The sequence below is a fragment of the Danio aesculapii genome, chromosome 19, assembly GCF_903798145.1.
Source record: "Danio aesculapii chromosome 19, fDanAes4.1, whole genome shotgun sequence".
Lineage (NCBI taxonomy): Eukaryota > Metazoa > Chordata > Actinopteri > Cypriniformes > Danionidae > Danio > Danio aesculapii.
Window position 1 is genome coordinate 17962953 of NC_079453.1, and position 12391 is coordinate 17975343.

Here is a 12391-nt window from a genome sequence, read left to right on the forward strand (position 1 = left end):
CTCACACCCGCCCGGACCATCTCCCTACACAGCCATCAACACCACATCAACACAGCCCGGACCATCTCCCTACACAGCCATCAAGACCACATCAACACAGCCCGGACCATCTCCCTACACAGCCATCAACACCTCCAGCCATCTTCCTCTCCCCCCCTGCACTTCAGATCAGTGAGGATGATGTGCGTCAGTTCTTCAGTAAACAGAAGAGAAGGAAAGCACAAGGGCCAGATGGTGTCTCACCAGCCTGTCTGAGAACCTGGGGTGACCAGCTGGCTCCCATTTTCTCACATATTTTCAATAGATCACTGGAACAGCGCAAAGTTCCATCCTGCTTTAAGCGCTCTACTATCATCCCAATCCCGAAGAAGCCAAAGATCACAGGACTCAATGACTACAGACCTGTGGCCTTAACATCTGTGGCCATGAAGTCATTTGAAAGACTGGTGCTAGCATATCTGAAGGACATCACTGGACCCCTGCTGGACCCCTTGCAGTTCGCCTATAGAGCAAACCGGTCTGTGGATGATGCAGTCAACATTGGACTGCATTATACCCTGCAACATCTGGACAAACCAGGGAACTACGCAAGGATTCTGTTTGTGAACTTCAGTTCTGCCTTTAACACCATCGTCCCATCACTGCTTGAGTACAAACTGGCCCAGCTCTCTGTTCCTAGCTCTGTCTGTCAATGGATCACCAGCTTTCTGACAGATAGACAACAGCTAGTCAGAATGGGCAAAATCACATCCGACAGCCATACCATCAGCACTGGTGCCCCCCAGGGATGTGTTCTCTCCCCACTACTTTTCTCCCTGTACACCAACGACTGCACTGCAAAAGACCCCTCTATCAAACTCATTAAGTTTGCAGAAGACACTACTGTTATCGGCCTCATCCAGAACGGTGACGAGTCTGCATACAGACAGGAGGTGGAGCGGCTGGCGTTATGATGCAGATACAACAACCTGGAGCTGAACATGCTCAAAACAGTGGAGATGATAGTGGACTTCAGGAGAAACCCCCCTGCACTCCCCCCACTCACTATTATGAACAGCATTGTGGCTGCAGTAGAGTCATTCAGGTTCCTGGGCACCACCATTTCTCAGGATCTGAAGTGGGACATTCACATAGACTCTATTGTGAAGAAAGCCCAGCAGAGACTGTACTTCCTTCGTCAGCTGAGGAAGTTCAACCTGCCACAGGAGCTGCTCGTACAGTTCTACTCAGCTGTCATCCAATCCATCATCTGCCGTTCAATCACCGTCTGGTTCAGCTGCCAAAACTGACCTCTGTAGACTACAGCGAATAGTCCGGACTGCTGAACGAATCACTGGCACAACCCTTCCTACACTTCAAGAACTGTACTCTTCCAGAGTAAGTAAAAGGGCTCGCAAAATCACTCTGGACGCCTCACACCCAGCACACTTCCTGTTCGAACTGTTACCGTCTGGTCGGCGCTTCAGAGCACCAAGCACAAAAACAGCCAGACACAGGAAAAGTTTCTTTCCTCAGGCTGTCTACCTTATGAACAGTTAAATATTCCCCTACTGTGCAATAAATATGTGCAATACTTCTCATAAGCACTTGTACACAGCACCTTATATCAATATACAATGCAATACTTTCTACATTCACACTTGTACACAGCACCTTATAACCTGTATATTTATAACAATCTGTACATACAACTCAGGTTTCTTGACTAACCGCATCTGTTAAATGTTTATCTTTTTTTTTTTTTCATATTTATTTTGTGTTGTCACTTGTCACTTTATGTACACTGGAAGTGTTTATGTACACAACAAATTCCTTGTGTGTGTGAAGCACACTTGGCAATAAAACTGATTCTGATATATTTATATATATATATATATATATATATATATATATATATATATATATATATATATATATATATATATATATATATATATATATAATTTTTAAGATTATATTTAATTGTTGTATGACATATATAACTGAGTAAACATTTATATTAGCATCTAACATGATCAGGGTTGTGGTTTCATCCCTGTAGGTTAGTATAAGATGTACGGAAAATGCAATTTTCAGGGCTTTCAATATAGTACACACAAACAGTAATAATAACATTTAACTTTCAATAGTTAATAATCAAGTACCTTGAAATGGATAATGAATCCTCTTCTGATAAAAGATGATGTAGCAAGCTTCTGCTCAGCTCTTGTCCAGGATAACGTTCTCACGTTGCGATCCATTCAGCGCCCTCCAGCGGCGAACAATAACCAATAATAATATAATGCTCGGATTCCGTACTTCTTGGGAAAACCAGCAACTTCCTGAACAAAACGTAGCACATATATGTGTCTATTTTAGTATTTAGTTGTTACAATATAGTTTCCTAGCGAAAGGACAGTGTTTTTTAAGACAACATAACATACCTTCACCAAGACTGGACGCGACTCCGGTTTGATGTCTCTGCTGGGTCCTAAAGACGAGAATGACGGCGGAATGTCTCAAATACGTGTATCATTTCCTCCAAAACAACTGTAGAGATGAGAACTGGCTGTGAAGCGTGCACGCTTGTATTATCAATAATTAAGAGTCCAGGTGAAACAGATATAAAAAAACACGACACGGAGAGGCAATTTGATTTAAAAAATAACAATATTACTGCATTAGAGCTTGCATAAACTTTATAACGCAAGAGCAACATCACGTACGCATATTATTAATACAGCGGTTCTGTGTCAGTTCAATCAGTTGACTGTTAAAATTAAAAAATTGTAACCCAACTGGTTGAGTTATTAAATAAATAACCCAATAAAAGGTTTAAATTATATTAAATTATATTCTGTCTAAAGATGGCAAAGTGGCATAAAACAGTATGTATAATACTACTCCAGCCTACACAGACTGGTCAAAAAGTCCAGACTTTGCAAAAACGGATAAGTCCATTTTTATGGATGTCATGTTTTGAATTTGTTACAGTCAAAACATAATTTTATGTGTAAGCCCTGCATATTGTGTTGTGCTCCACCCTGCTTTTCCACCTTTGACCTTTTCCAAAAATTTCAACCTTGTGCTCTCCCTGGCTCTCAGGTTAATTAACTTCCAGCTGCTAATCATTATGAACCTGCCTGAGTCAAGCTACGGTCACACTGGGCTTTGTGTGTGCAAAATTCTGTCATGCGGCGCTGCGAAAAGGGTGGGATTAAACAAGATAATTAGACATTAAAAAAGCGAGCGATTTGCTCCATGTTTTAAATTTCTTTCCAGAGAGGTTGTTTTGATCCTTGATTGGTCTCACACAGTCAAGTGATGCGATTTCGCAGGCCAGAGTTCACCAAGCTTGAACTCTGCACCTCAGCAACATGCGAAACTTGACGCATGACCTTGCATTTCCGGTCTGACGCATTCGCGTGCGTATGAATGGAAGTCTATGGGAGGATGGGATGCCCAGTCTATGGGAGCCCAGTGTGACCGCAGCTTTAGAGTGGTTTGGCTATAAATATTGCCTTCTGAAGCTATAGTGAGTTGAGGAACACTTCTTAGTTGGTTTTTGTGATAGTGTTCACTAGTGTTTGTGGTAGTTGGATTAAGCCTTAAAGCCAAATTAACATTATTGTGCCCGCATGTCCATTACTATTTATTATTTTGTGTTCTTAATTTAAGATTTACGTCCAAGTGTGACTAAAGGGTGAGTGCCTTATTTTATTTTGTTAATCTTTTCACTTGTTTGTTTGAGAGAGAGGAAGCTCAGGGACGTTTGTGATTGATTTTCATCTTTGAGTTTTATTTATTTATTTATTTTTTTTTGTATTAGGTAATCTAGTCCTCTAAACCTAGCTGCTTTCTGTTTGTGGTTATGCTATACTTCCTCAGATTGACATCTAGTTTATGTTAAAGTTCCTATATTTCTAATAAAGTTCTTTTTATTTCTATAAAATAAATTCTAATGTTTTTTTTTTTTTTTTTTTCCTTAACCTTGTGCTGACTCTTTACTCTGGGGCTGAGGATTGAACTGTGTTTTCCGCTTTAATTCTAATTTAATATTTGTACCAAATTTTAGTCTGTTACACCTTTTTTTTTAAACAAAGACTAGAAAAAAAAAGTAAACCATTAAAGAGTACACTTGAAAACATTTTAGTAGTTTTCAGAAAAAAAGTTTTTACACTTGAGTATAGAAGATTTTAATTTGAAAAGATTTATTAATAAAAACATGTAAACAAAAAAAATTAAATAACCTCTTCATATAACTTAAAATTTAAGACTGTTAAGAGATTGTCCATTTTTACTGGCCACTCAATGGATGAAAACACAATGAAGTAATATAGTCTAGGTCTTATAATTTTTTATTTTTTTTTTTAAAAGCGAACATCTTCAAGACAGGACTTTCTGTATGACATTTGTACAAAATTTATACTAAAAAGAAACTAGTGTATGAATACCTCCTTATGTAGAGGTGAATAAGTTGACAGAAGCTGAATTAAACTTGCTCAAACACTGTTGCTGTCAAACATTGTTTACTTAACTTAGTCAGTTTAATGGTGAAGGGATTGACCAAATATGCCTTGCTCTCTTGTAAAAGTATTTTATTTGGATACATTTGTGGCTGCTGTATTTTGTAGTTTATTTCGATACACGTAAAATTGATGCATTTTAGTATTTTATTTTAACATGCATTTCAATGTATTGAGGTGATGCGGTGGCGCAGTACTGGTCACTGGTTCGAGCCTCAGCTGGGTCAGTTGGCATTTCAGTGTGGAGTTTGCATGTTCTCCCCTCGTTTGCATGGGTTTCCTCCGGGTGCTCCGGTTTTTCCCACAAGTCCAAAGACATTCTGTACAGGTGACTTAGGAAGGTTAAATAGTCCATAGTGTGTGTATGGCTGTTTCCTAGTGATGGGTTGCAGCTGGAAGGGCATTCGCTGCGTAAAACATATGCTGGATAAGTTGGTGGTTTTATTCTAATGTGGCGACCCCTGGTTAATAAAGGGACTAAGCTGAAAAAAATGAATGAATTCCAATGTATTTTTGCCCATCCCTGCTCCCCGTGCTTGCGTGGGTTTCCTCCGGGTGCAAAGAAATGCTGTATAAGTAAATTGGGTAAGATATTTGTCTGTAGTGAGTGTGTGAATGTTTCCCAGTGATGGGCTACAGCTGAAAGGGCATCCGTTGTGTAAAACATTCTGGATGAGTTGGTGGTTCATTCCCCGCTGGTGAACCCAGATTAATAAAGGGACTAAGCTGAAAAGAACATGAATATCGAGAAAATTGCCCCTTAGCCTATATATATAACCATTACAAATATTTACATGTTCAAATATATAATACATTTTTGAATATATCATGTTTTAAGTAAAATAAATCCATATTTTCACACAATTCTAAGTGAAAGTTTCAATAACTCTCTTTAAAAATAAAACTTCATCTTATAAAATCATCTTTGGAGAACTAAGTTCCACATTTAGTTGGTGGTTTGTTCTCACCTATTGTTGTAATGTAATTTCTACAGATTTATTGAGTCATAATTTTGAGTTATTAAATCATTATTTCAGCTTTTTATCTTGTAATTTTGATTTAGTTAATCATAATTTGGGTTTTTCTTACCACAATTGTTTGCACACAACAGTGTTTTGTCTTGGTGATTTAGAGCTTCGAGTACAAAGACAAAAAAGTACATAGTGCAAAGTTCTGCAAACAATAAATATATATTACAAGCATACATGTATAACATAAAATTATAAAGAAAAACAGTATTTCTATAAAATGTTAGTTCTACAATAAGTGCATTATTTGCAGACATAAACCTCACCAAGTTAAGTGCACCACTCTGCATTAAATAATTTATGTGTTTAGTAATTGACGTGTTGCATATAGTATGAGAATGTACAATCTGCAGCCACTTCATCTAACAAAACCTCAATTACTGTCAGCCACCAAATCAGACATAAGACTGCAGTGGACTGTCAGGACAGCGGAGAGGATTATTGCTGTGCACCTGCCAAACCTTCAGATCTCTACACATCTTTATCGCTATAGATCTTTATTATTAAATCAGTTACTACCTGTTTATTTTTATGGTCATACATATACACAACCCTTACTGCTTGATTTTTGTAACCAAAATGTTTTATGGTTTATTTTATATCCACTTATGCCATTCTGTGTTCTTGTGTTGATTTCCTGTGCTCCTGAAAAAAACACACAAAACATTTCTTGTGTGTTTGTCCACACTTGTTAAATAAAGCTCATACTGATTTCTCTGGACACATTTTTTAAAGAAATCTCAGCAGCTGAATTACAAGAAATATAATGTCCCTGGCCATCAAACATAACATTGCAGAAGATGTCTGGCCTTTCATAATACAAAATATCTACTACAGATCATTGACTGCAGAACATTTATTGTGATTTAAGTGAATTGATATACATTTTAAAATGAGCAGGTTGGAGAAATTTAAATGATAATACTTAAAAAAAATGACACTAGTTTTAAAAAAAAGTGTTAACACGTAAATTGCGTGTTAACGCGTACCAATGTGTTAACGCGTAATTGCATGTTAATGCACATTTTGCATCAGCTAGATGTGTACCGGACCCAACACACAACTCACTTTTCTTTTTTTTTTTTCAGATGAAGGAAGAAATCAAATATATGTTAATCAGAGTCCACAATAGCAAGATCATCGGGCTGTCCTGTAAGGACATTCATAAACAATCATAAAGTCCTCGTGCTGCAGGAAATATGAGGTTTGCTGAAGTTGCAGCAGTGGTGCAGTGAGGGGTTTGCGTCGTTAATAATCCATGACAGTTTGTTCACTGAACAGTAAGAATGATTAATAAATCCATATGAAACAGTCCCTTAAAAGTCACATCTCGTCTTCAGTTTTAAGCTCGGGTGTGCTTTGCACTCACACTACAAGTGAGCCAAAGTGAACCGCGCTCTGGCACACCTCTTCCAACTGGGCCAGGGCTGGCCAAGTGAACCGTGCCTAAGCCTGATTCAGAGCACTCACACTTCTCAAACAATCTGGGAAACGGGCCTGGCCATGGTTTGGATGGCATAGTGTGAGTGTGCCCAAATTGTGGTCAGCTACACGTTTAGTCACTTATGTGCTAAACATCATGTAGCCTAAGGGAGCAGCCCTGACTCTGGAGTTTATGTGAAGGTATGTTTTTAAATTTTTAAGTTTATTTCATATTTACAAGACAAATAAGGTGATACATGTTTGTTGTTTTTACAACAGGAGCCTGCCGAGTAATTATCCAGAACTTGGGTCCAAAGCAGAAAAAAGTGCACCAAACAGAAACTTACCACCTAAACTCCTTCAATTCCTGTCAGACCAGCATGACTTTCAGAATCCTTTGAAGATTTAAAGGTAATTAAGCACACCGGTAACACTTTATAGTAACTACACTTTATTGATTCATTTATTAAGCATTAGCAAATAGTAATTTTATTATTTGTTAAGCATTAACTCTACATTAATAGACCTTAGTAAGCAGTTTATAACTACAGCTACAAATGCTTGTCATGATTACCAGCGATCTAACCACCAGAGGTCGTTGGTAAACACTCACATTCACATGGACTACATCTTATGAACTACAAATTCAGTCATGCCACACACACACACCTGCTCCAAGTCTCCACTGATTGGACTCCCACAGCTGATGCTGCTTCTGGACTAATCACACACACTACTTTAGCAGCACACACACTCACTTCCTGGCCGAGTCTTGTTTACTGTATAGTGACTTTACAACGCGTTTCCTTGGTCTTGTTTCACAGTGTATTTACCCTAGTCTTGTTTTCTGAGTTATCCTTGTCTGCCGCCTGCCTACCGACCTCTCGCCTGTGACTGTTTACGATTCTGGACTGCCTATATACATCTGTTTGCACCTGTGTTGACCCTTGCTTGCCTGACTACGAATAAACCTGCACTTGGATCCTAACGTTGTCTGTCATCCACGTGTTACAATGCTGTAATCTTGACTTATAAGCACATCTATAATGTGCTCAATGATTGTGTTTTCATATTTTGTTATTGATTGATTTTTTTTCATTACTAAATTTAATATCTCATTATTTACAAACCATTGATTTAAGAATAGTTTGTGTATTTTTTTCAGATCATTCAGAATGTGTAAGTAAAAGATTATTAAACTTTTTTTAAATGAACATTTATATATCTTATTATTCAGGCATATAGTAATAGTTGGGCAGCACAATGGCTCAGTGGCTAGCACTGTTGCCTCACAGCAAGAAGGTCGCTGGTTCAAGTCTCAGTTGGCATTTCTATGTGGAGTTTGCATGTTCCCCCCATGTTGGTGTGGGTTTTCTCCGGTTGCTCTGGTTTCCCCCACTGTCCAAACACATGCACTATAGGGGAATTGATTAAAGGGCACCTATGGTGAAAAATCTACTTTGCAAGCTGTTTGGACAGAAATGTGTGTAGGTAGTGTATAAACTTTCATATTGGGGTAAAATAAACACACCCAGTCCTTTTTTTTCAAATTTAACAACATAAAAACGGTGGACCAATTGGAGCGGTTTTCAGATCGACCGCAACTTTACGTAGGAGTGCGGTCCCCCCGCCCACCAATATTGATTGACAGCTGCGTGCATTAACATGTGTATAATCATATCATCAAGAGAGGATGAGCGCAAAGCAGCCGGGAATAAAAGGTGTGTTCAGTTTGCTAGGATCATCAATCATCATCAAACGTGATCAAGAGTGAGTTTCACAAGTTTAAAATGTTTTAAAACAGAGCACGTGTGTAATGAATTACAGCGATTCACTTCAGATGCACTTAATCAGCACAGCCGCATGTCAGAACATTTATAAAGGAAGAAGCTTCAATCACGGTTTGTGGACGTTAAATCAGGTTTATGTTGTACATTAATTTAAGAGATATCCATACAGCAGTGGATATTACCAGTTATCATGACACATATGCGTGCAAAACGAGTGCCAAGCTTAACGCGCTGTCTCTCTCTCTCTCTCTCTCTCTCTCTCTCTCTCTGTGTGTGTGTCTGCGTGTCTGAGCTATGTGTGTGTATGTCTGCGCTACGTTTGTGTGTGTGTGTTTGTGTCCTTGCTGTGTGTGTGCATGAACTTTGTAATGACATTGGTGTGACTCATTGTTGCAAATCCACAAAAAAAATGCATCAAATACTGATTGTTAAAGTTCTTACTGTAGTATTTCTCACACACGTTACGTGAGATCTGCTTCCTGAGGCAGCCGAGGGTGGCGATTGCTGACAGGCACGTGGGAACGGTGGGCGGGGAGGACTAGCCTTAAAGGGCTAGTACAAAAAAAACAGCAAAACCTTTTTTCCAGCTATAATATAGACACTTCAAACAGCTATAATAAATAATCTGATGCGTGTTTTGAGCTGAAACTTTATAGACACATTCTGGGAACACAAAAGACTTATATTAAATATGAAAAAAGGGGTAACCTATGTGCCCTTTAACTAAATTGGCCGTATTGTATAAGTGTGTGTGTGTAAATGAGTATGTATGGGTGTTTCCAATGGTGTACTCATGCTATGTACAGTTGCCTTGAACAGGGCTGAAGTGCGCTTGTCCCCCCTCCTGTCTCCCCCGACAGCCGCACTCACATTGCATTCGAGCCTAAGCACGCTTATGTCAAGGATGATTCGCTGTTCAGTTTCAGTTTTGGTTTGCGTCTTTAATAACCTACGACACTTTGCGTTCATTGAACAGTAACAATGATTAATAAATCCATATGAAACAGTCCCTTAAAAGTCACATCTTGCCTTAAGCTTCGGAGCCCAAGTGAACCGCGCTCTGGCACACCTCTTCGGGCCAGCACCGGCCAACTGAACTGCGCCTGAACCCGATTCAGAGCACTCGCACTTCTCAAATGATCCGGGAAACAAACCTGGGCACGGTTCAGATAGCATAGTGTGAGTGCAGCTGAAACGGCATCCGTCACGTAAAACAAATGCCGGAATAGTTGGCGGTCCATTTAGCTGTAGTGACCCCTGAATTAGAAACTAAGGGCGCACTCACACTATGCTATCCGAACCGTGCCCAGGCCCGTTTCCCGGATTGTTTGAAAAGTGTGAGTGCTCTGAATCGGGCTCAGGTGAGGTTCAGTTGGCCAGCCCTGGCCCGGTTGGAAGAGGTGTGCCAGAGCGCAGTTTACTTAGGCTTGTAGTGTGAGTGCAAAGCGCTCCTGAGCCTGAAACTGAAGACGAGATGTGACTTTTAAGGGACTGTTTCATATGGATTAACTAATCATTCTTACTGTTCAATGAATGCAAACAGTCGTAGATTTTTAAAGACGCAAACCCCACACTGCACCACAGCTGCACCTTCAGCAAACCTCCTAATTCCTGCAGCACGAGGACTTTATGATTGTTTATGAGCGTCAAAAGTGGCTGATCTGTTCGGCGAATTATTAGACTGCGTGTCACTGTATATCTTAAAGACTAAAACGATATAACTAAAGAAATGTCCACTGTGCTGAGTGAAAGCGCTTCTTATGATGACATAAGTGTGCTCAGGCCCGAATGCAATGTGGGTGTGGGCCATCGGGGGAGACGGGAGGGGGGACAAGCGGGCTTTCGGCCCAGTTCAAGGCAACTGTACATAGTGTGAGTACACTTTAAGTTGAAGGAAAATGCATGAATAAATAGTAATAGTTAATTTGTATTTTTAAAAGTGCTTTATTAACTTCATCCAGTTTTGTAGCCTAAAGTGAGGATTTTATCCACAGAGTTTATGCTTTGTAAATCTCTTATAAATGACAATAAAAGCCTCAGTTATATTCTAAAAATGAAATTCATTCTATTGTATTAAATGAAAAAAAATCTTATCTAAAATAAAATTACTGTAGATTATACATCGCTAAATAACACTGAAACGTTGCATCATAATATATCATAAAATTATTATATTGTTGTTGTTTTATCCAGTTTTATGTTATATTTTGGCAGTCTTGTTATTCAGCAATGTATAATATTTACAGTAATTTTATTCTTTTAGATAAAATTGCAAAGATGTATTGTTCATTTGATACTGAGCCTTTAACTGTCATTTATAGGGATTTATAAAGCATAAATAGTCCTCATTTTAGATTAGGTCATAAAACTGGATGAAATTGAGTTAATAAAGCATTTATTAACATAAAATTACCTATTACTATATGCCTGAATAATCAAATATATAAATGTTAATTTGATAAGTTTATAAATCATTTACTTACACATTCTGAATGATTAAAAAAAAACCCACCAACTATTCCTAAATAACTGGTTTGTAAATAATGCAATATTTAATTTAGTATTGAAAATTCAATCATTAAAGTATGAAAACACAATCATTAAGCACATTATTGATGTGTTTATAAGTCAAGATTACAGCATTTGTAGCTGTATTTATAAACTGATTGCTAACATCTATTAATGTAATGTTAATGCTTAACAAATAATGAATTCACTATTTGCTAATGCTTCATAAATTAATCATAGCCTGTAGTTATTATAAAGTGTTACCAGCACACTTTGTTTATCTTACTGTTTCTCTCTTGCAGGGTATAATGTTCAGAATATTGTCAAAAGTACCTTCACTTTATTTTGAAAAATCTTAAAGTAATTGTTCACCCAAAACTGAATAATTAATAATTCATAATTTATATAATTAACATTTTAAACCTGTATGACCTTGTTTCATTATTAAATCACAAAATGTCATATTTTAAAGAATGTTGGTAACCAAACAGGGGTGCCACCCATTCTCTTGCTTTGATTATGTGTCAGTACAATGCAAGTGAATGGGTGCTGCCATTGTTCGGTTACCATAATTTTTCAAAATATCTCCTACTGTGTTCTGTGGAAGTATGTCAGTCAGGCAGGCTTGAAATGATAATAGAGTGAGACAAGAAGACGATGATAAAACATTCTTTTTTTGTGTGTGTAAACTATTGACTTGCAAGGAATCATCCCAGCTGTAAGTGAAATGTCATTTGTAATGTTTTTTTTTTGTTTTGTTTTTTTACAGCCATAGAAGTATCAGTAATGGAGAAGAAGACCCAGTTATATCGTCTGTCTCCTGCCATCTTGCAGTTAACCTGGTTTCTTAATGTAAAGTACTTGTAACTTGCCCACTTGTCCTCAATTATCTTAAAGCTAACATTTAAAACTAATTTGCTTTGAGATTATTTGCCAAGACTTCTCACTGTGATTCACATGTTAATATGTATTATTATGTGTATAACTAGCTATTTGGAATTCAAATGATTTGTATTCATTAAAGAATCTGTTTTTATTGCAAAGTTGTTGTTGTTTTTTTTTACTAATTATTCTAAGTGCACAGTTAACTATTTACTGCTTCTGTACACATGCAGTGTAGAAAAAATGTTTTTAAATT

General features: G+C 37.8%; 1 long non-coding RNA gene across 1 annotated transcript; it reads left to right on the plus strand.

The window, feature by feature from the left end:
* Positions 1-6478: 6478 nt before the first annotated feature.
* LOC130246404 (uncharacterized) lies at positions 6479-12237 on the plus strand. The gene is made up of 3 exons (XR_008839442.1): positions 6479-7156; positions 7235-7366; positions 12023-12237. It is a non-coding gene; the product is annotated as an uncharacterized LOC130246404 (long non-coding RNA).
* The last annotated feature ends 154 nt before the right edge of the window (positions 12238-12391 follow it).